At 42.2% G+C, this 20,558-nt stretch overlaps 1 protein-coding gene across 6 annotated transcripts in view; it reads left to right on the forward strand.

The window, feature by feature from the left end:
* The first annotated feature begins 6,318 nt into the window (after positions 1-6,318).
* The window catches only part of HYCC1 (hyccin PI4KA lipid kinase complex subunit 1), a 38,842-nt gene continuing 24,602 nt past the window's right edge, over positions 6,319-20,558 (forward strand). For 2 of the 6 annotated variants that reach the window (XM_064166855.1, XM_064166860.1), the window contains exons 1-2: positions 6,319-6,440; positions 7,439-7,534. The gene's annotated coding sequence lies outside the window, so the exon portion shown is untranslated. Of the gene's footprint in view, positions 6,536-7,438; positions 7,581-11,139; positions 11,218-20,558 lie in introns of those variants that run through there. The other 4 variants (XM_064166857.1, XM_064166858.1, XM_064166856.1 and 1 more) reach the window with 4 other exon arrangements.

The following is a 20,558-nucleotide window of genomic DNA, read 5'->3' on the forward strand; positions in this document are numbered from 1 at the left end:
CATGTTGAGGTGTAACCTCCTGTGCTGTAGTTCTCTGTCTTAAAGCAGAGTCAAATATATCTAAACTGTTCTTTAAAAAAAGAAGAGCCAATGCAATTCCACATTTTCATGCAGTGATTGGCTCCAGTTGCAGTGTTTTTTGTACAAGTAGAGCAGGACTTCTTTAGCCCTATAATTTGTCACCTTATCTGTTTTAAAATAAATATCATCCACTCCAAGGGGCATGAAACTTAGTCATGTAGCTGTAACCTTAATTTTTCCTGGGGAAGTAGCTTGAAATGTGGAATCTTCAGACAGGAGCTAGTTCTTGTACTCTGGAAGAGCTATAGCTGGCAGGAGGATGGGGCCATGGCAGTTGCATTGGCTCAGACCAAAACCTTGTTTCTGTACTGACACACTTCAGCTGCTTTTCAGGGCTGCTTCCACCAGTTCTGTATGGAACCAACCGAAGTCCATGTACTAAGGGCTTACTAACAGAGGCCAAGTGTCAGGGCATCCAGACACCTTGGGCTAGAAGAAGACCCGTGCACTTGGTAGACTCGGATCTAGTACCCTGATTTTCAGGGCCAATGTGATCACACTAGAAGGGGGAGCTTCCATTTTTTTAAAAAGCATGTGTGTGCTTCTAGCTCTTCTGATTCAATGGAAAAGCTGACAAACATGACAAAAGGCTAAGCAGCAGTGAAATGTCAGCTGGTGGCTCTGAGCCCAGCTGCACCCCCTTCATCAGCTAACCACAGGCAGAGGGAGGAAGTGGTGAGCACAACTGGGTTGGTCTCATGCACACTGAGCACCACCTGGGCTGTAGAGTGGCTCTGCCCTGCCACTGGATGCTGCCCCAGGGTGGGTGGGATGTGGCTTCGTTTGCTCTCTGGGAGGTAACTCATGACTGTAAGCATCTCCTGAAAAGAATATGCAAGACTTGAGCTAATCAAAGTCTCTGACAGCCTTTGTAAAGTGAACTGTTAATGTGCCACAGTCCAGCAGCAAGGCCATAAACACACACGTTAAAAATACAGGCATGTGTAGGCTGGGAAAGGAATAACAAATTGTGAGCATCTGAAGAACCATGAAAATGTAAAAATCCATGGATTGCCTTGAATCATTTTCCCCTCATCTTTCTCCCTTTTACTTTCACACCATGCCCACAAGCCCTTCTTGCTCCTCCTTGTTTACGCAGAGAGAAGGAGCTCCCAGTGAGGCACCATAAACAGATGTGGTTAGGGAAGAGGAAATCCAGCTCAGCTGTGATAATTAAAATAGCTGTGATATTTTAACTGAGCTGCTAATACCAATGTAGGAATGTTGCATAAAAGGCCTAGTGGTTAGCAGTATTTCTTTTGGTACTTTGCTAAGCAGAGGACTGTAGTGCTGCAAGGGGACTGTGTGGCAGGACTTACAGGAGGTACTGTGCTATGGTAGATCCTTGTAATCTCCCATCAGCTTCCCTCTCTCAAGTACAGCATTTCCTGTTCTCATTCCTATTGCTATGTTGTGTGTTTGGCTATAGTTCTTATGAGGGTCTCCTTTTCCCCTTCTGTACCTCAAGGGCTTGTTTCTAGGATTCTGGACTACATGGGCTTTGGTGCAATCCTTGTGTCTTCCTGCTCAAATAATTAATCCTGTAAACTGCTGCACTTACAAACCTACATATATGCTCTTAACCTCTGCTTTTAAAGTGTGAGGAAGAAAAAGTAATGGATTTCCTGGCTATCATGTAGTAAGGATACTTTATGCATCATTTTGTGTTTATCATCGTTTGATTGCCATGGGTTTTTTTTTTCCCTTACATTGCTGGTACAGTAAAAAGAAGCTTTATCTGTTATCAAATCCTCATGCTAGCTTTTCCTGAAAACTTAATCAAAATCAAGAGCTATGACATTTTATTTCCTAGTGTGGTATGCATCATCCCACAGTGCAAAATGCTAATATGGAACACATGTTTTAGAGAACTGGCCTTCCACAGCAAGGCAGACTTGGGTTTAGATTTTAGTGATGTGACTTCCAGCTTTCTTTTTTTTTTTGTTTAATTCCCACTGTAGTATTTTTGTAAGAAATATTTCTTTGTAATATTAGCAAAGCAAGGCATGGTAGCATTACAGTTGTGTGCAAATTTTGCCAAGAAAGCCTGAATAAGGAGGCCTAAGGAGAGTTCCAGGTTGCCAGGAGAACTCCATGTCAGTAAAAAGCATAAGATAAAAACTATTTTAACTAACTCCTACATTCTGAAATGATTTTTTTATGTACAGTTTTATGCCTATGTATGATTTTTATTTTGAAATGCTGTTAGAAGAACTGAATTCAATTGACCCACGTAGAGTTTATAGAGGCCTTCATTCTTGATCATTTCCCTTAGAAGTGTTTCATGATAATGTGAGAAACCTGAGACTGAGATCTTCATTGTTTCAAACAGATGTTAGTGATTTTTCCACTTTCCTGGAAAATCTGTTAAAGAGCTTTCTGCTAGAGCAGTTTTCTGTCAAAATATGGATTTGATAAAAACTTCCTGCAGGAAGGTATCAGTTTCATTTATGTTTTCAAGAGAAAGCTATCTAAATATTTTATTTATGGTTGAAACTAGAATATTCAAGAGGAAAACCTTAAGTCAAAACTAAACAACTGACACTGTCAAAATATTTTGCCAGTTGTTTCGGAGCTCCCAAAATATAAGGATTGCAGAATTTGTGTTATTGCAGAAAGTGTTGACCTCTTTTCTATTTGAAAAGAAATTTTAGTATATCTGCTTTTTATTCCTAGGTCAGAATGATTTTTGTAGGTTTTCTTCCACTGACTATTTACATGCTTTGGTTACTTGAAGCTGTTTTCATGGAGGATGTCAGACCAGGAGTCTCCAGAGCCCTCTGCATTTGATACAGAGCTCTTGGAACTCTGCTGGCTCGAACAACTGGACGCTTCCTTGTAGTCCCAATTAGCAGAGCTATCAAAGGCTCTGCAGGAGAGCAATGTGAATTCTGGGCAACTTTGAAAATGTTAGCTGAATTTCTAACTGAGACTACAGACCGCTCTTAATTCTGCAGCAAGTGTTACTCCATCCTAACTGAAACAGAGAGGCAGCTCTACAATGGTGCTGCTGTCTGTCTAGCAGCATGTGCAGTTGTTATGGCCGAGGCTGGCACTGGGACAGAGGAGGACCGGCAAAATGTCACTGCTGGAGTTCTGTTTCTCTCCCTGAACAGTGCCCTTCTTGGTGTCTTACAGGCTACAGATTTGGTATGAGGTCAGATGACTGGAAATAACTGCTATTTTTTTCCCAGGGTCCAGATGTAGTCTTTTAAAAATGGACTGTGTTCAACTGAGCTTTAAGAACGTGGTCATATGACAGAGATTACATATGACAGAGAGTTATGTATTTATCAAGGATTTCTATTTTAAAAGAAGCTTACAACTCCCATATAGTTTGCAACCTAAATAGAAGGACTTATAATTAAAAGATGCGGAACAAAAATAATGAAGCAGGCAGAAGCTGCAGGTTGCAGATTATGTTCCTGGGCAATGAGAATGTTTTATGAAATCCAAAGAGAAGTTCATCCTGGAAATACTGGTTTTGAAACAGCACTGTGCAGCCCTGAGTGCTGGGAAAATGGAACAAAAGGTCTGATTCTTTGTAGCCCTCTTTTTAGAGAACAATATGAAATGGAACGCTGGTAGCAAAAAACCCTGCCATAAACACAAGGCTAAAAGAGGGTAAGTGATGTGCAGATCTATGCACAGAAATACAAACACAGTAAAAAGAATGTATTGCATATTGTTTTGTGCATTTAGAATATGAAAGGCTGATGTGGTAAGGATGCCTGAAACACTAACAGAATTTAGGAGTTACTGATATCTGTGCAAGTAATACAAAGTGAACTCTTTTCTTTGGATAATATGACCTTAGATTGCAGAACTATTACTGTATGTCACGTGGGGCTTGTCAAGAATTTGCCTGCCTTTTATTTGTGGATGATTCATTACTTTTACTAATCATTAGTCATAACACATCAATAACAGTAAAATTAATAACTCAAGGCAGTATGATCTCAGTGCATTTCTTTGCATTTTTCAGGGTCACTTAGTGTGCCATCTGTTACATAAGCCACATCAGTACCCAGTACTGGGTCTGAGGGTGCAGGAGAACAAACTCCTCCTACACTGCTGTATCTTTACTTCCAGTCACAGAATGCCAGGTTGGACGGGACCTCAAGGTTCAACTGACCCAACCATTTGCTCCCATTGCTTGTTCTTTGGTCTGTGCTGTTCTCAGCTGCACTACTGAGTAAACCCTTCAGTAGGAATAAAGTTGTGTTAAAAAAAAAAAACCAAACCTTTTTTTTTTTCTATTTAGTTCTCTTCAAGCAGAATTTATTTGGTGGTTTGTGTGACTGTTGGGTCACAAAACACAGAAACATCTTGGGAACCAGGTACAAGCAGCAGGTGGTAAAGACATATATATGCACTGTTGTTGGCATAAATAGTGGTGGAAATGCAGAGAAACTCAGATAAAGACCTTTTAAAAACCCACCCCAAATGATTAAGTATTCTGGCTGTGATTCAGATATGTATTCTTTCTAAGGCAGAAATTTATTATCACATTCAAAGCCCCATTTGATTGTTCCTAAGATGATGACATTTAATTGTCTCTCTTAGTAAAATAATAAAGCTCTTTACACCTTTGTTGGAATCAATATTATCTGTCTTCTCAGGAAAACAGGCCTGTTTTATCCAGGGTTATAGAAATGAATTTAGACCATAGCACAGTGGGAGTAATCTACAGACAAGAGGCTTAGTAAGAAAGGCATATTCTAAAAGCAGGTTTTGTGTTAATATTTGCATTATAAAAGACCCTTGAAAGCAATGTGTAAATTTTATTTTCAATATATTAAAATGACATACTAGATGAATGGCACAGTAACACTAGTCTAGATACAGAAAGCTACTGGCATGACCAAGAGATCTTGAAGAAATGCATTGAACTTGCCATTTTCTCAGGTTCTGGGCTCCAGGGACACCAATAACCTTTTTTGTGTGAACACATTGTCTACCTGTATAGAGTAATTTAGGAAATTCAGACTGGTAAGACATAGAGGAGCTTGGCTTTTTAATTAGCAATTGCATGGGACAGTGCTTTGTGACAGTAAGTGTTGTTGGAGCTAATCTGGGCTCCGTTGTTACATGGTATTTGACCAAATCACAACCTCCTGGCTTTGCTTTCGCCACAGCAATTAGATTAATGACTAATTAAATCCTTATTAATCCTGAAGATTACCATATGCATGTCCTTCTGAGGATTAAAATTTAATCCTCAAAGCATACTTGCAAAGAAATTCTGCTTGTAACAAAAATGTAAACCGAACTTTAATTTAAAGTAGCTAATGATTCTATAATCAATTGAATTTCAGTACTCTTCAGAGCAATCAAAAGATGAAGTCAGCAGAAAAAACTGTTTGGTTTTTTTTTTTAAAGTACTTCTAATTGAAAAAAGGCCTTAAGAGTGCTGTGCAATGAGACTTGGCCACAACTGCTCCACATTGGGCAGGCTGATAAGAAGCCGGTATCTCGATAATAAAGACACGCTTGATAAAAGCAGTTACGAGGGGATCTCATTAAGGTGCCTGGACACATCCTTCGCGGAGCTGTCAGCCATTGTGGTGGTCTTTTTTGTTAGGGCTGAGGAAGTTGCGGACTTTGTTTTGCTTTGCAGTCTCGTTAGCCAGCCTCTCGACCGCTCCACTTGCCCTTCGGAGAGATAGCAGCCGGAGGTATGGGGACGACGGACGGTGCGTGCAGACAACGGAGAAACGCATGCCTCTGATGCCGGCTGCCTCCAACCCATCTCAAGCGCTGCCGCTGCGGTTTCTGTTCTGCGGGACAGCTCCCACGGGCGCTGGCACGGTGCTTCCGAGCGCAGATGCTTCCTCTGCTCCGAAGGGAGCATCTTTCACCGGAGCACGACCCTCCCAGCACCTCGGGCTCCGCCTCAGCTTCCCCTGCGTAGAGGCTGGCTGCTGCCCGGCGCTGGCTCACGTTCCCAGTTCAGCCCCGGCGAGGAAACAATAACTCGCTTTACCCCCGGAGCTGCCGCCGCCTGTCGCGCCTCCAGGCCTGCGGCGGACGGACGCGGCGATGGCCGCCCCACGAGGCTCCTCCACAGCCTGCCGGCCCCCACCAGCCCAGCCCCAGCCCCGCCACCGCCCGCCCGCGGAGCGGGGCAGCACCGCCCATTGAGGGAGAGGAGGGCGCGGGCAGCCCCACGGTCCGCTCTGCCATCCTATTGGCTGACGTGACCGCGCTTCAAACTCTGGTTGGCTGCGGCCGCCGCCAGCCAGCGCCGGGCCCGGGCGGTGTCATCCCGCCGTTGCCCGCCCTCGCCGCTGTCGCTCCTGGCGGGCGAGTAAGTCCGCGAGCGCCCGTGGCGGCCGAGGAGCCTGCGGGCGGGAGGGGTGAGTTTGAGTAGCGGCGGCTTCCGCGGAGCCAACTTTTCATGCGCGGGACCGGGGCAGCCCTCTGCGCTGGCGGGACGGTTTGCAGCCTGTGGGTAATTGTCGGCTGGCTGAAGAGAGCTCCTCCACCTCGCCCTGGGGCAGCCGTCGGTGCGCGGCTGCAGTGACTGTTACCCGCGGGGGCGGGGGGGGCGCGGCCGTGCGCAAACGGCGCGAGGAGGGAACGGGCGGCGGAGTCGCTGTCGCTGGGCCGGGCGAAGGGGCTAGCACCCAGGCGCGGTGGAGGGGCAGGGCGGGGGCCCGTGACGGGCTCAGCGGGCCCCACTCTTGTTTTGCTGGGGGTAGCCTTTCTCTGTCCCGCCGGGCGGGGTGAGCGAGGCAGCGGGGCGGTACTCGTGGGACCGACTTCGAGCCTCCCTGCGTCTCGCAGATCGCTCCGAAGCGCTGCCGGTATCCTGGCCGCGTCTGGCCGCCTGCTGGGCTCCTCCCGCGCCCAGTCTGTCGCTCGGTTCCTGGGCGGCGATCGCGGGGGGGCGGAGGGGGAAGCGCCGGGGCAGCTGGGGCTGGCGGGGCAGCGGTTACTTGTGTCGCTTGGAGAAGGCAGCTGGGAGCGCGGGCAGCCGGCTGTGGGCGAGACAAAGGAGCTGCTCCCGCTGGTCTCCCCAGAGCAGGGAGCAGGCGGCGTGGTGCGCGGCTGGAGACCTCCTGCGCCTGGTGCCGGGCTCTGGAGGTCGGCTCGTGGAAAGATTCGGGTCGTACTTTAGTGGCGTGCTGTGAGATGCCTGCATTCTAACCTCTGTTTTTCCCGTGTTTGTTTTCTTGACGCGTTCGGTTCGATGTCCGCGGCAGGGATGCGAGAGGTGGCAGCAACAGTTCCATTCGCTGAGAGTTTGCGGTTGAGGTTCCCAAGTAGGAGGTGCCGCAGACTGGCAGGCTTCGCTATTTAACGTAACGCACATTAAACTGAAGGAACTTTAAATGTGCTTTGTGTTTTCAAGGTCATGGTAAAAGCAGAGATAGAGCCTGTGGATTTGTCTTGTTCCCTGTAATCCCATCCGATTGAGTTCTACCTCTGTCCTGAAAAAGCACCTGAAGTAAGTTCGCAAGGAGAAGAGTTCTACCCGAGGGTCGTTAAGTCGTGTTAGTATTCATCTTCCATAGTTTTTAGTATACGTTACAAGTGTGTGTGAAGACAACTATAGAAGACCATAAAAGTTTCTATTAAGTGATTTCTGTTAGACTGTTTAGCTGCCAATACAGATTTGGTGATTAGATGCTTTATTTTCCGAGGCAGCTTGAGCAAACGGTATGGCAAAGAAGCAAAAAGCAGTTTTACATAGCAAATTGTGGAGTGATACTGGTGATGGCTCCTCATGGCATCTAAAGGGCTTTCTGCAGTTTTTTCTTCCTGTAGTGCAGCTGGATGCTATAAAATCTGTTAAGTTTGTGCTTTCCACAGAGTGCCTTCCTCTATGTCAGTATCTTGCTTGTGTTCTCTTCTGCACCTTCCAACAAGTTTTTTTATGTTATGAAAAGCAGTTAGTGTTGTAAAGCTTGGTCAAATTAATCTGCAATCTATTTTACTTTCATCAGTGAAATACTTTTGGTTAGTGTAAGGTACTTTGAACGTGAGTTTTAGATCCATCTAGCACTGTTCGTGGATGCATCTTTTCCTCCAGAATAAGACAATATAAAAACTCTGAATTGTGAAATTCAGCTGCTTCTCTTCTGTGGTAATTTCTTTGTGGGACAGGGTACTTTGATCAGGGCTTCTGCCAGAGGATTTGACAATTTTCAGGAAGTTCAGCGTTGCTTGATGATTTATTAACTGGCAATTTACTTCCTTTCAATGTTGAGCTGTTTAAAAGATACAAGTAATTTGTTCAGAATGCTTCTTACAAGGAAAAAGGCTTTTGCAAGCAGAATCATGTTGAACTTCTGCCATAATCTCCTGAATGGAAGGGTTTTCTTTTCACTTGAGAGAGTCCATAGTAGATGTGTTCACAGGCATAACTGGGTAGTGAAGTCACTGGGGCTCTAATTTTGCAAGAACTTGTATGGTGAACAAGCATGTGCGTGAGATATTGGAAGGCTAGGCACTACAAATGGTGTGTGTCATCTGTATTTTACTTAGCACAATGGGTCTGGCTCTAAGCTGGGAGGAGAGTCTGTTCACTGATGCATGTTATGACTGCATCAAACCTAACAGTAACTTGCTGAGTGAAAGTCTGATTCTTAGTATGTGTTAGTATAAACGCCCAGTTGTCTTGACCCTTCTCTGTTCATGTCAGGAAATACATTTTCATTAGATCCTCTCAAGATAAATACAGAATTCTCTCTTAACCTGCCACTGACCTGAATACATGCAAGGTGAAAGAATCACCTTGTTCATTCAGTGGGCTTGAGTGTTGACTGATGTCTGGCTAATTCAGTTAGAAAACAAGCATACATTTTATGATAATATGACACAGGTTTGTTTCAAGTTGTATGAAGGATGTGTAGTTCAAGAAATCTGCATGAATTATGAGAGAAAAGTCAATTTCCAGGCCTTTCTTTGGGACTAAGAGCCTGTAGAGTACTCTCTGTATTGGAGGTTTTCAAGTGAAACTTGCATGAGGCTTAAATGTTTATGTCGGTGAGAATATGAAAATGCAGTAGGACTTGAACTCTTAACGTGGGCTCTGCAAGCATACAAAGCCTATATTGGGAACAGCTTAGACTTCAATCCCTTAGGTGGATCACCAGGTCAGCTTTTGTCTCAAGTCTTCACTTAGACAAATACACTCTCTGCTTAACCTGACATGTTTCCTCTCTGAAAAATGCAGCACTGGGTACAAAGCTGATACTTGAGTCTGCCATAGCATTCGTGTGGGTAGTTTTGTTAGCATAAATGGAGATTATATGTATGAATCACTGCACTTGTGTATTTACAAATGTTCCCAGTTACCAAGCAGTCTTCCAGGAGCAATGTGCATGAGGTTTAAGCAGGGGATCCTATCATGCTCTTTAGGAGATGAGATGCATGATGCTACGACCTTCACTGTGTCTATGCACTTGTCATCTTTGAAGTTAGGAAGACTAGAGTCTGAATCTCTCAGGGCTAGAAAAGCTGAAGACTGCAAATTGATCTTCTGAGGTGTAGTAGCTTGATGACTGGAGTGACTGTGTAATCCCTACAACTTCTTCCACAGCATTATGAAAATACAATCTGTGCCTAAACGCTGTATTTCACAGGCAGTGTTTTTCAGTGTTTTGATTTGTACTCGACAGGATGCGCTTGAAAGTATTTGCTGTTTTGCTGCTTTCTGATAGTTTTCCTGCTCAACCAAATTGTGACTTTAGATTAATGATGTTCTGTTTAATTATGCTGCTTGCATTAAAAAAAAAACCTCACATTTTAATGAGGATTGTAAGCATGATGTATTTTTCTTTAAATACATATTTTCATTTCAGAAAATATGATCTTTTTGACAGTTTGCTGCGCTCAGTTGCCAGAATTGAAATAGTGGCTTCTCAAATGGGTATTTGGAAGTGGAGAATGTTTTGGAATTAAAGGGTGTTTCTTTGGTTATCATCAGTTAAATGGGAACTTAAACTGCATTAATTTGTTTAAAGTATTTCTTGAAACAATCTTGGAAGGTGACACCAAAGCAGTGTCAAGATACAGACTAAAGTTGTCAGATCAGTGTTGAAGACAAAGCACTAAAATCTTTTGAATGAGTAGCAACAGTGTATTGCTTCAAGGCTGTGCTTGAAGTTTCTAGGCTGCACTAGCTTTATGTACCATTAAAATGTCCTATTAGTTCCTGCATTGACCTGAATCTTCCTTATGCTCTATAATGTGTGATTTTACATGCTCACATTTAAGTACTTCTGCAGGCTCTCAAGATTTTCTTTATAAATAAATGACATTTAATATATTTGAAGTTACTGGAAAACATTGGTGAAATTTATTTTTCTGTTCTGTAAACCTGAGGGGTGAAATGCTTCTGTGTTTGCTTTTGTTGTAAGTGATCAGATTTCTGTTAGAATTTGTGCTGAGAACTCAGATACTCCTGGATTAAAGAAAAAAACCCAAAGCACCATCTGAAAGATCCAGCAGCTATCATAGTTTTCAATTTCTAGAACATGTGAAATAATGCAGGATATGATGTGTTTTCTTGCACTTCTGGTGAAGCTGTTGTGAAGCCTTTGTCCTAATTAGGACTATGTTCAAGAGCTGCAGAATAAAAATAGAGTGTTGGCTTAGTCTGTGAGGGCCACTGTTGTTTACAGAGATTCCTTTAGACAGATCCCGGCATGAACTTACATGCTTTGGTAACAACTGGAAAGATAGTGAATGAAAGCAGCCTAACTTACAGCTCAAGTGAGTGCTGAAGTTGTCTGAATGTGACCCTTTCTTGCCTTTGCAGTGCCAGAAATAGGAGGATGTTGGTCTATTTGTTTCAGTGTGAATTAAGGGCTCTTTAAGGCTTCAGTGTAACTTCTAAATGCTGTACAAGTTCAATACAAGTGGGTTCAATAAGCAGTTTTCTAGGACTATTATTTATTAGAACTGGAACAGATAAGGCATGTGGAATTTGGACAGATACTTAATCATTATCATGCTTCCGTGTGGAGAATGCCATGAAAAGCATGAATCATAGAATCAGTCAGGGATGGAAGGGACCACAAGGACATTTCTGCCTTTATTTTGAAGGACCAGCATTGCTGAAGAATCATCTGATTGTTGGGAAGACGACTGGTGGAAAGGCGTTAATCTCTCCAAAACAGATAGGTGCTTGCATTCTTTCATCTATGCATTCCTTCTGATGGTATGAAATGCTGTGTAGCAATCAAACCATAACAAAGAAGTTTAGGTAAAAGCAATAGCAAAACCTTGCTGATGCAAAAGTCACTATTTATATTCCATCCTGATTGGCACAAGAGCTGTCGTTCTAAACTTAATGACAGAAATTATGGGCACTTTTTATAGCTATTGTAGACAGCTCTCTCGAGTAAGACATAAGATATCCCTTATATTTTGTTGCTTCTTTTTTCTTTAATTTGGAAGCTAACCTTTAATTAAAAATAGCAGAGTACACTCTGAAACGGCACGGTATACTAATTAACTCACTTCAGTGCTTAAAGCAATGCTGTCTCCTAAGGTTTCCTGCTGTTTGCACTGGATAAATATTTATGCTTCAGCAAGGCATTAACTTCAACCTGATGAATAGTGCCTACCGTTTTAATATTTTTCTCAATACTAAACTATGTGATTCAATACTGCTACTACAGTTAATTGCAGTTGTTTTTTAGAAAGAGGGGAAAGAAGCTATTACACATAAAATATGTGATAGAGAGTTAAAAGTAATCATAATGAGGCTGTCTTTTACAGAAGCTAGTGCTGGGTAATAAAAGGTTTTAGTGAGTGTCTGCCTAATGACAGGGCTGGTGATTTGTTTTCATGAACTGCAGTCCTGTTCTCAGATGTAAAGACAATTGGTTTGTATGTTTGTTTTTAATGCTACAGTATTTGCTGTGTTAAAGGAAATTACTGGAATATGCATCACTGTAAAAGCAGTAAGTTGACTTAAAAATCTTAGACTGTATTTAAGAGGTTTCTAATACCAATCACATCTCTGAAAATTTGGATGCTGTAAAGTTGACTTAAAAATCTTAAACTGTATTTAAGAGGTTTCTAATACCAATCACATCTCTGAAAATTGGGATGCTGTGAATATTTTCAGTTTACCATCTAAGAGGTGCTGGGTATGCTTTCATGACAGCTGTATCTGTGGAAGCAGGCTGTAGGATCTTCATGTACAACCCATGAACTCTTCTTTTCCTTGCTAACACTCCTCAGTGTTTGCTGGCTGAAGGAAATTGTGATACTCTTCCACAGTTGAAGTAAGCTTCAAAATCAAATGACAACCTCATAGGTTTTTTGTCAGGCTGATGAAGAGAAATTTATGAAAGCACAGGGAAGAGTGATAAAAGGGAATTGTTTTGCTCTTGGTACTTAGTGCTAAAGCACAAGTTTTTTTTTCTTATAGTAGCTTTGTGCTGGATTTTGCCAGTGAAATTCTGAATATTCTACAGTTTGTGGTTAGAGCACATTTGGCTGCACCAATTGCTGTTTACTCAGTTAAAATGATACCTTTCTTACTGACTTGCTTTAGATTGTGCCAAAACACCAGTTTCATGTGCTGTGGGCATGCTATCGCTTTTACTCAGAGCTCTGAGGCTCAATAAATTGTAGTCTTTCCACTCGTATCTCTCATGTGTCTAATTGTATTGACTCCCTCTGTCAGAGCTAGAAAGGCTGATAGAATCCTGTATTTTGTTTTTTTCCCCACTTTGAACTGAATTCCCACTGCAGCAGCTGGAGGAGCAGGTGAGAGGCTTTTGACAGTAATTCTGCACATCCACTTATATATGCATCCTGCACTTTTACCAGTGCTGGCATAGTATTTACCAATTCCAGCCTGTCTTGAGAGAACGTGAGGTACATTTTATTGTTACACTGAGGGGGGGGAAAAAATCAAGTTCCATTCCTTCCCTCTCTGTTTTCTGCTCAGCATTTTATGTCAGTGCTGTAAATGGTGCATATTTTCACCACAGTGGGGGTGTGATGGGACACTACATTTTGGGCTATGAAATTTGTTATGTTACTCAGTGACACACAACAAAGGGAACATCTGTTTTGTCAGGTACTTAATGACACTGCTACAAGTACCAGGATTCCATTGTTTCCACTGGAATTGGTTGTAGTTTTGGTGAATTTTGAGTAATGTGTGAAAATATGTCAGAACTACTCTTCTAACACTTTAGCATCACGTTAGAGATTGGCTGAGTGGATTTGTAGTCTTTGCTACTTCTGATATTTTTGCTGCCTTAGTCACTTTTGGTGTATGTGTTGTCAGTATTCATGACATTCTGTGATTCCATGATTCTTTTGTTCTTTTTGTCTTAGCTAAAATTAAAGCGTTTGAAGCACATGCATTTGCCCTGCTTACCAAGAGCTCTTGCTAGAGTGTGGTGGTTGTTGGCACAGTGATATTTTTGCCCCAGATTGTTGTAGCTGGCAATCTGTAGCTCTACAGGTAAAGCTGATAAAAGATTGTTCTATCTGAAACTTAACATAGTCAGAGAAGATCTCTAAACTGTGTAGTTCCTTTGCATGCATAGTGCATGTATTCATTCCTTGCTTAAGGAAGTAATGGAAATCTTTTGTTTATTCCTCTGATACTGGGATTTTAAAGTGTCTTGGATATTTTCTCCAATTCTGGCAAAGAAATGGACATGGTTCATCTGTGTTGACAGAGTTGCAGCAATCCAGTGAAGCAGTGGCAAAGACTAAATTGTTTAACCATTTATAGCTACTTTTCAGTGTGATAAAATAAAAATCCTGTATGAATTCAGTATAGAATCATAGAACCAGTCAGGGTTGGAAGGGACCACAAGGATCATCTAATTCCAACCCCCGTGCCATGGGAAGGGACACCCTGCCCTAAATCAGGCTGGCCACAGCCTCATCCAGCCTGGCCTTAAACACCTCCAGCTGCGGGGTCAGGAAAGAATCATAGAATCAACCAGGTTGGAAGAGACCCCCAAGATGATCCAGTAGCAGCAGTAGAATGTGAATATACTTGATGCCAAGGGAAGAAAGAACACCTCAAGGTAGTTCTCTACTTGTACAGTAAACAGGAACTGCAAAAGCTTGAGTAGGAAGTTAATTGAGTTGTGATGGAACGTTTTAATTCTGTAACTCAACAGGAAGCAATCACAAAGCATTCAAAGCAAACTGAGTCTTAAGATTATTTTCAATGTTGATGTACCCATCCTCTGGAAAATGGTTTTTGGTTTTGTTTTGTTTTGTTCTGTTTTGTTTTATTCTTTGGTCAAAATGAGCTACTAAAAGATATCATGGGCCTATCCTTGCATCCAGCTCTGGAGCCCCCATGACGAGAGGGATGTGGACATGCATGTCCAGAGAAGGGCCACAAGGATGCTCTGAGGGCTGGAGCAGCTCTGCGATGAGATCAGACTGAAAGAGTTGCAGCTGTTCAGTCTGGAGAAGAGGAGACTCTGAGGTGACCTTATTGTGGCCTTTCAGTACTGAAGGGGGCCTCCAAAAATGCTGGGAAGGGACTTTTTAGGATATGAGGGAGTGACAGGACTAAGGGGAATGGAACAAAGCTGGAAGTGGGTAGATTCAGAGTGGATGTGAGGAGGAAGTTGTTCAACATTGGAGTGGTGAGGGCCTGGAATGGGTTGCCCAGGGAGGTGGTTGAGGCCCCATCCCTGGAGGTGTTTAAGGGCAGGCTGGATAAGGCTGTGGCCAGCCTGGTCTAGGGTAGTGTATCCCTGCCCATGGCAGGGGGGTTGGAACTAGGTGATCCTTGTGGTCCCTTCCAACCCTGACTGATTCTGTGATGCTATGACTATCATTAACCTCTCTGCTATAAAATCTGGAGTGTACCTCTAACAGCAAGGTTCCTGCTTTCCTCCTGTTTTAAGCAGGGCTGATAAAATGGTGTACTGGAGATAATGGTGCATTGGTAGAGTTAGGGTAATGGGGTGTATCAGCACTCCTTTAAAATAATTGCTCTGGAGTAAAAGTAAAATCAACTCAATTGCAGTCATAATAGCATCATAAATGATCAAATATTACACTATTGTTGTTCTACCCTGGGTAAGTCATATAATGGTTGTTCTCACAGTGTATTAAGTTCTTCAAAGGCTGTTTCTGGGAAGTCCAAATCATTGACCTGTCCAGGATTCATGCCAAAAGCACAGTTCATGGTTGTTTCAAATGCAGTGTATTGGGCTTCCTCAGCTACAAGTGAAAGGATAGTTCATGTTTGTGGGTACACGAAGGCTTGTGAATGCCCAGTGAGTAACTACTAGTAAAGGTATATAGTGTGTAAGTGTTGAAGTTTGGGGAGGCAAGGAACTAGACATCAAAGCATTACTACCAAAATAATGCCCTGTGCTCTTGAAAAGAACATTGATTCAAGACTTCTATGCAACGCTGAAATGAGAGTTGCAATGCGTTCTCTCTAGATAATTTATTTTATTTCACTGTGTTGAATGTATCTTTGGGTTTTAGGGAAACTTTCTGACTTCACAGGGATGTAGCATACATTAGGCTTAGGGAAAGTGGGGTGTGTGAGATCATTCCATTTAGTTTGCTTGGGGCTCTGTAGAGAATTCTTCTTGTAAGTGCTAATTTCTGTACCAGGTGTTACTATTGCTATGTTACAGACGATACAAGAGCTAACACTTGAGGATGTAGTGCAAATAAAATAGTTTGAAGGACAGTAGGGCTTCTGCAAGCTGGAGAATGGGGTGTAACCAGAGTAACAAACTTCTAGCTCCTCTTCAACATAAGGAAAAAAATCTTTACTGTGAGGTTGACAGTGCACTGGAACAGGCTGTCCAGAGAGGTGGTGGAGTCTCCTCCAGAGATTTTCAAGACCTGCCTGGGCATCTTCCTGTGTGGCTTGCCCTAGGTGGTCCTGCTTTGCAGTGGGGTTGGATTTGATCTCTGGAGGTCCTTTCCAACAGCTACCATTCTGTGATTCTAACTTGACTTTGAGGTGGCCAATTTTGACTGGCTCTGATTGTCAATGCGGCCGTTGTAGTTAACATGTGCTTTTGTGCAGAAGGCAGCAAGGAAGAAATAGTGAGGTAGGATTAAAAAAGGAAGAAAATCAAGCTGTAGAACTTAATTCATCTTACTGCACTTCGGTGCTGTACTGCCAGGACTGCTTTTCTACTGCTTTAACAATAGAAATGTGACTTACTGTGACTTGTATAAATTCAGGTGAATATATCAATGTGTAATCTCATATCTCTTATCTTGGTGAGTTGTTTAGCTGGCATGAGTCATTTAGCTATCTCAAAAGAGTTATTTCCTTGCTGATAAAGGGCAGGTTAGTTGCATACAAAAGGTAGCTTGTAATTGTTGTTTGCTAATCTTAAATTGAGCAAATAGAATTCCCAGGAGTCAAAGGTCAGGATTACAATCTTCAAAAGGTTACAGGCGTCCTAGCTCCTGCTTTAAGATATTTTAGCAATCTTTTATCATTGGTATTTTGGGTCATATGTGCCCATATGACTATTTGCCGGCATTGTAAATGGCATTATTATCTCAACTGTAGGTGGGGGGTGTGTGTCTTGGTTTTTTCCTATTTACAGAATTGAAACATTCTAGAAGGCTGAGTTATAGTTTGGTATGCCAAGTATTTGTGTGTAGGTTTGTGGACTGCAAAGCATCAGTATTGTGTAGTGCTGGATCCTTTGCACAAGAAATAGCTGCATTTAAGACTGTTCTTTACAGTTTCTGGATGGTCTGGTTAATGTATGCTTTCTTTCTGTAAAATAACTGATTATTTTTCCTTACTTGTGGTCATTCAGGAGGATTTTATTTTAATTTGATGGTCAATATCTATCACTTCGTCATATTCCATGTGTAAACTATTCATGTGTGTATAAGATCAAGAGTACTAACTTAAATCTCCATAATAGACAAGTCCATTGACCCCTGACTCCTCAAGGCTGAAGTTCCACATTGTGATTTAAACTGTAAGCTGCACATGAGATGGTTGATTCCAGCACTGATGGGAGGGGTGGGTGGGGGAAACAGCAGAAATGAGTAACACCCAATTCAAATTTGCTGCAGTTTCAGTTCCTAGAGCTCAGTACCCTTCTCAAAACATTGGGAACAAAGATGTTCGAAATAGTTACCTTGTGTATATTCACTGCTGTGTTGTGAAGAAGACAGCAGTAATGAAGAAGAAGCAGTAATGACCACACTGAATCAGAGCAGAGTTTCTGAAGCCTTGTCTAACAGTGGCTGTCAATAGAGGCCTCGAAAAGAACTGAGGGGGGAAGCTGGAAGAGTGTTCTAGGGGAGCAACTTCTTCTGAACTGGAAGAAGTGCTTTTATATTTAACAGCTGTGGATGGATTCTTCCATGAATGTGTCCAGGCTTCTTTTTTTTTTCCTGTCCATTTGTGCAAAGTTCATGCACTTGAAACTCAGCACATACTTCCTTTGCATTGCTTTTAGGAAGTCCTTCTGTTTGTTTTGAGCTTGTCACCTCTGTTTCACATGATGCATGTTAGAAGGCACTAAATGTATTCTTGTTGTGGTTGGAAGGCACTGAACAGCCATCTCTTGTCATTTTAGGAGTTTGCTTAAGCCTGGGTCAGTGATGGCTTGGTGCACTATAGCCATCTTGTTGACATTGTCTGATTTTACACTGAAGATAGAAATTATCAGAGAGTATTTAGCACTGTGTGTCTGAGCACTGCTGCTTGTGTTGTCTATATGAGTAGAGCACTCGACTGTTTGAGGCTTGGCACAATGAGAGGCTTGTTTCTTAGTGCAGCTTTGGAAAAAGTCAAGAAGTCAGACCTGACCTTTGTCAGAGTGGTTTTTAGAGTCCACAGCAGCATTGGTTTCTTATCTCAAGAGACTCTGGATGATTTGCTACCCCTTACTGCATCCACATACTCACTGTGTCACTAGAATGAGTTATGCATGACCATCAGGAAAAGGCATTGGCAGTTTATTCAAGAATACAATTGCCTGAAGACTATTTCCTGTTCTTAAGTTCACCAAGGATTGTGTTTTGGACTCTGAAACGAGTTGAGAGAGAAAGGGTTCAGCAGTGTCAATTTTAAGTGCAAACAGTAGGCTTTGAGTAAACCTGATGTATGATGTACAGCTGGTTAAATTTTTATAAAGACTGTTCCTACCACTTCAAAGAGCAAGAAAATCCAAATCTTGTTTTCATACACCTAAATCCCTGCTTCTGTATACAAGCTACTCTAGGATACAAGATTAATGTGTACCAAGGACTCCATCTCTTATGGGTGTGGTACATCCTAAGAGAAAGCTCTCAAGTTTACTTTGTTCCTCTTCTGGGATGAGTTGACAAATTTGGCTGATAGTTCATGAAAGTCTCAGCTTTCTGCTCCAATTTTCCCCAAGGCAAAAAGAAGTAATTCTTAGCAAATAGTATAAACTTCTAAGTGGATATTTTTCAGATTGGGTAAGGATGTTGTATATGCTTTTCCCTCCTATTCCAGCAGTTCCCAGAGGATGGGACTTGAGCAGTTTTTGGCTCTTGGTTTTGTTTTTTCCAGCTCTGTGACTTCCACTGGCAAGTTCCTAATACTGTGGTTCCAGGAGGTCAGTTCTGTAGAACTCAAGAGTTCATTCTTCATCCAGTTGCAGCCTCCTTGTATGTAATCCACATTTAATTTGCACATGTGTGCTCTGGATGCATTCTGCATAGGCTGGGTAGCTTTAAAGAATAGAAAAGCCACCTGGTAGCAGCATTTCTTTTTAAAGAAGAGCCTATGCACGTGTTGTCTGTGATTCCATTCAGAACTATGAGTTGATATTCTTGTATTAAAGTCTTGAGTGACAGGTGTGAAAAGCTGAAGCCATTTAAGTAAATGAATCCATTAGTAATTTGGCCAGAGAATACATTTTAATTTGTCTTGGCATGCTCAGCACTGGCTCAGTGCATCGCAGCTTTTTTCTCCCCCCTCTATTAAAAATGGTAAATTTGGTAAGTTCCTGCTCCATTTGTGCAGAAACTGAAAAAGGAGTGATCTTTGTAGAAGTATCCTCCAAACAAGACTCAATGTTGTCAGATAAACTTGCTTGGTGTCTTATTCTACTTGTACAATTTGAAACAAAGCAAAAATTGGTGTCTCCTATTTTATTATTAGAATAAAGCAGGATCAATTTACAGCTCTTGGGCTGCTTATTACTTAGGAACAGATCCAGTTTTACCTCAAGCTGTATCAAAATGGATTGCAGACTTTGAGTGGAATGCTAAGTTAAACTTGCTCTCCTCTTGTTGATAGTAGAGTTCAAGTTGCACGTGTTCTCGGGTTCCAGTGTTAGAGATTAGTAAGGGCTGTCTGGCTTTGTGCATGCCTACTTTAAACAGATGTTCTAGTAGGAAAGCTAGGTGGTTAATTATGCTTTAGAATATGTCATGTTTCTTGCTGCTAATCCAGGCTGAGGGCCTTGTTGAAAATACTCCCAAGTGCTTTTACCTCACAAGGCATGAACACGCAGATGAATTTGCTGTGTGTTAACTGGCCTGCAGTAGCTATGTGTAATTTTATCATGTGGCAAATGTGAAGCAATGCGATAAGACCTGCAGTAAAAGCGTCACCTGAAGTTGCTTTACTTCATTTATCATATAAGCTAAGAATATATATGTCTAATGGAAGTACAAACAGAGCTGTGACTGTTAGCTGATGTAACCTGACTGAGATCCCCCACAAAGAGTTTTTTGAATCTTTGAGATGCCTTCCTGCTTCCTGCAACTGTTTTCCATCAGGATATCCAAATGACTCTGCCTCATAACCTCTTGGAATGAGGAGCATAAGGACATTCAGAAGTGCTTGTCACTTGTGGTCAAAGTATTGTTTGATTTGTGAGGACAAAGGCAATTTGGGTTTAAAGACACTCTCAGACTCCACTCGTCTGAACTGTTTGCAGGGGCTTAGGAGGAAAAGATCAAGGGAAAAAAGAGTTCAATGCTTACTGTATGATTTGAATTTTAATTGCAATTTTGGTGTTTATAAGGCACATTCTCAATTCTCAAAGTATCATGTATTTACTTTATCCACTTTGTTGCTTTAATTCCACAGTGACTGGGGCATCTAATGCTTACAGTGGCCTATATCTTGCAGTTGAATCCACTCAAACAGAGCTGTAATTAAGGCATGCTTTTTTAATCCTTTAGGGATTTTTTTTTTCCATAAAAGCTTAACAGATGCTGTAAATTAGGTCTTACTTTGGCCTACTTTGTGCTAAAAATTCTTTTTGAGAGTTACTTTCTATGGGCTCAGCAAGCCTGGAGCACAGCCCTATGAGGAGAGGCTGAGGGAGCGAGCCTTGTTTAGCCTGGAGAAGAGGAGGCTCAGGGGTGAACACATTGCTGTCTACAACCAGCTGAAGGGAGGCTGTAGTCAGGTGGGGTTGGTCTCTTCACCCAGGCAATCAGCAATAGAACAAGGGGACACAGTCTCAAGTTGTGCCAGGGGAGGTCTAGGCTGGATGTTAGGAGGAAATTGTTGGCAGAGAGAGTGATTGGCA

Source organism: Pogoniulus pusillus, chromosome 28 (assembly GCF_015220805.1).
Source record: "Pogoniulus pusillus isolate bPogPus1 chromosome 28, bPogPus1.pri, whole genome shotgun sequence".
Classification (NCBI taxonomy): domain Eukaryota; kingdom Metazoa; phylum Chordata; class Aves; order Piciformes; family Lybiidae; genus Pogoniulus; species Pogoniulus pusillus.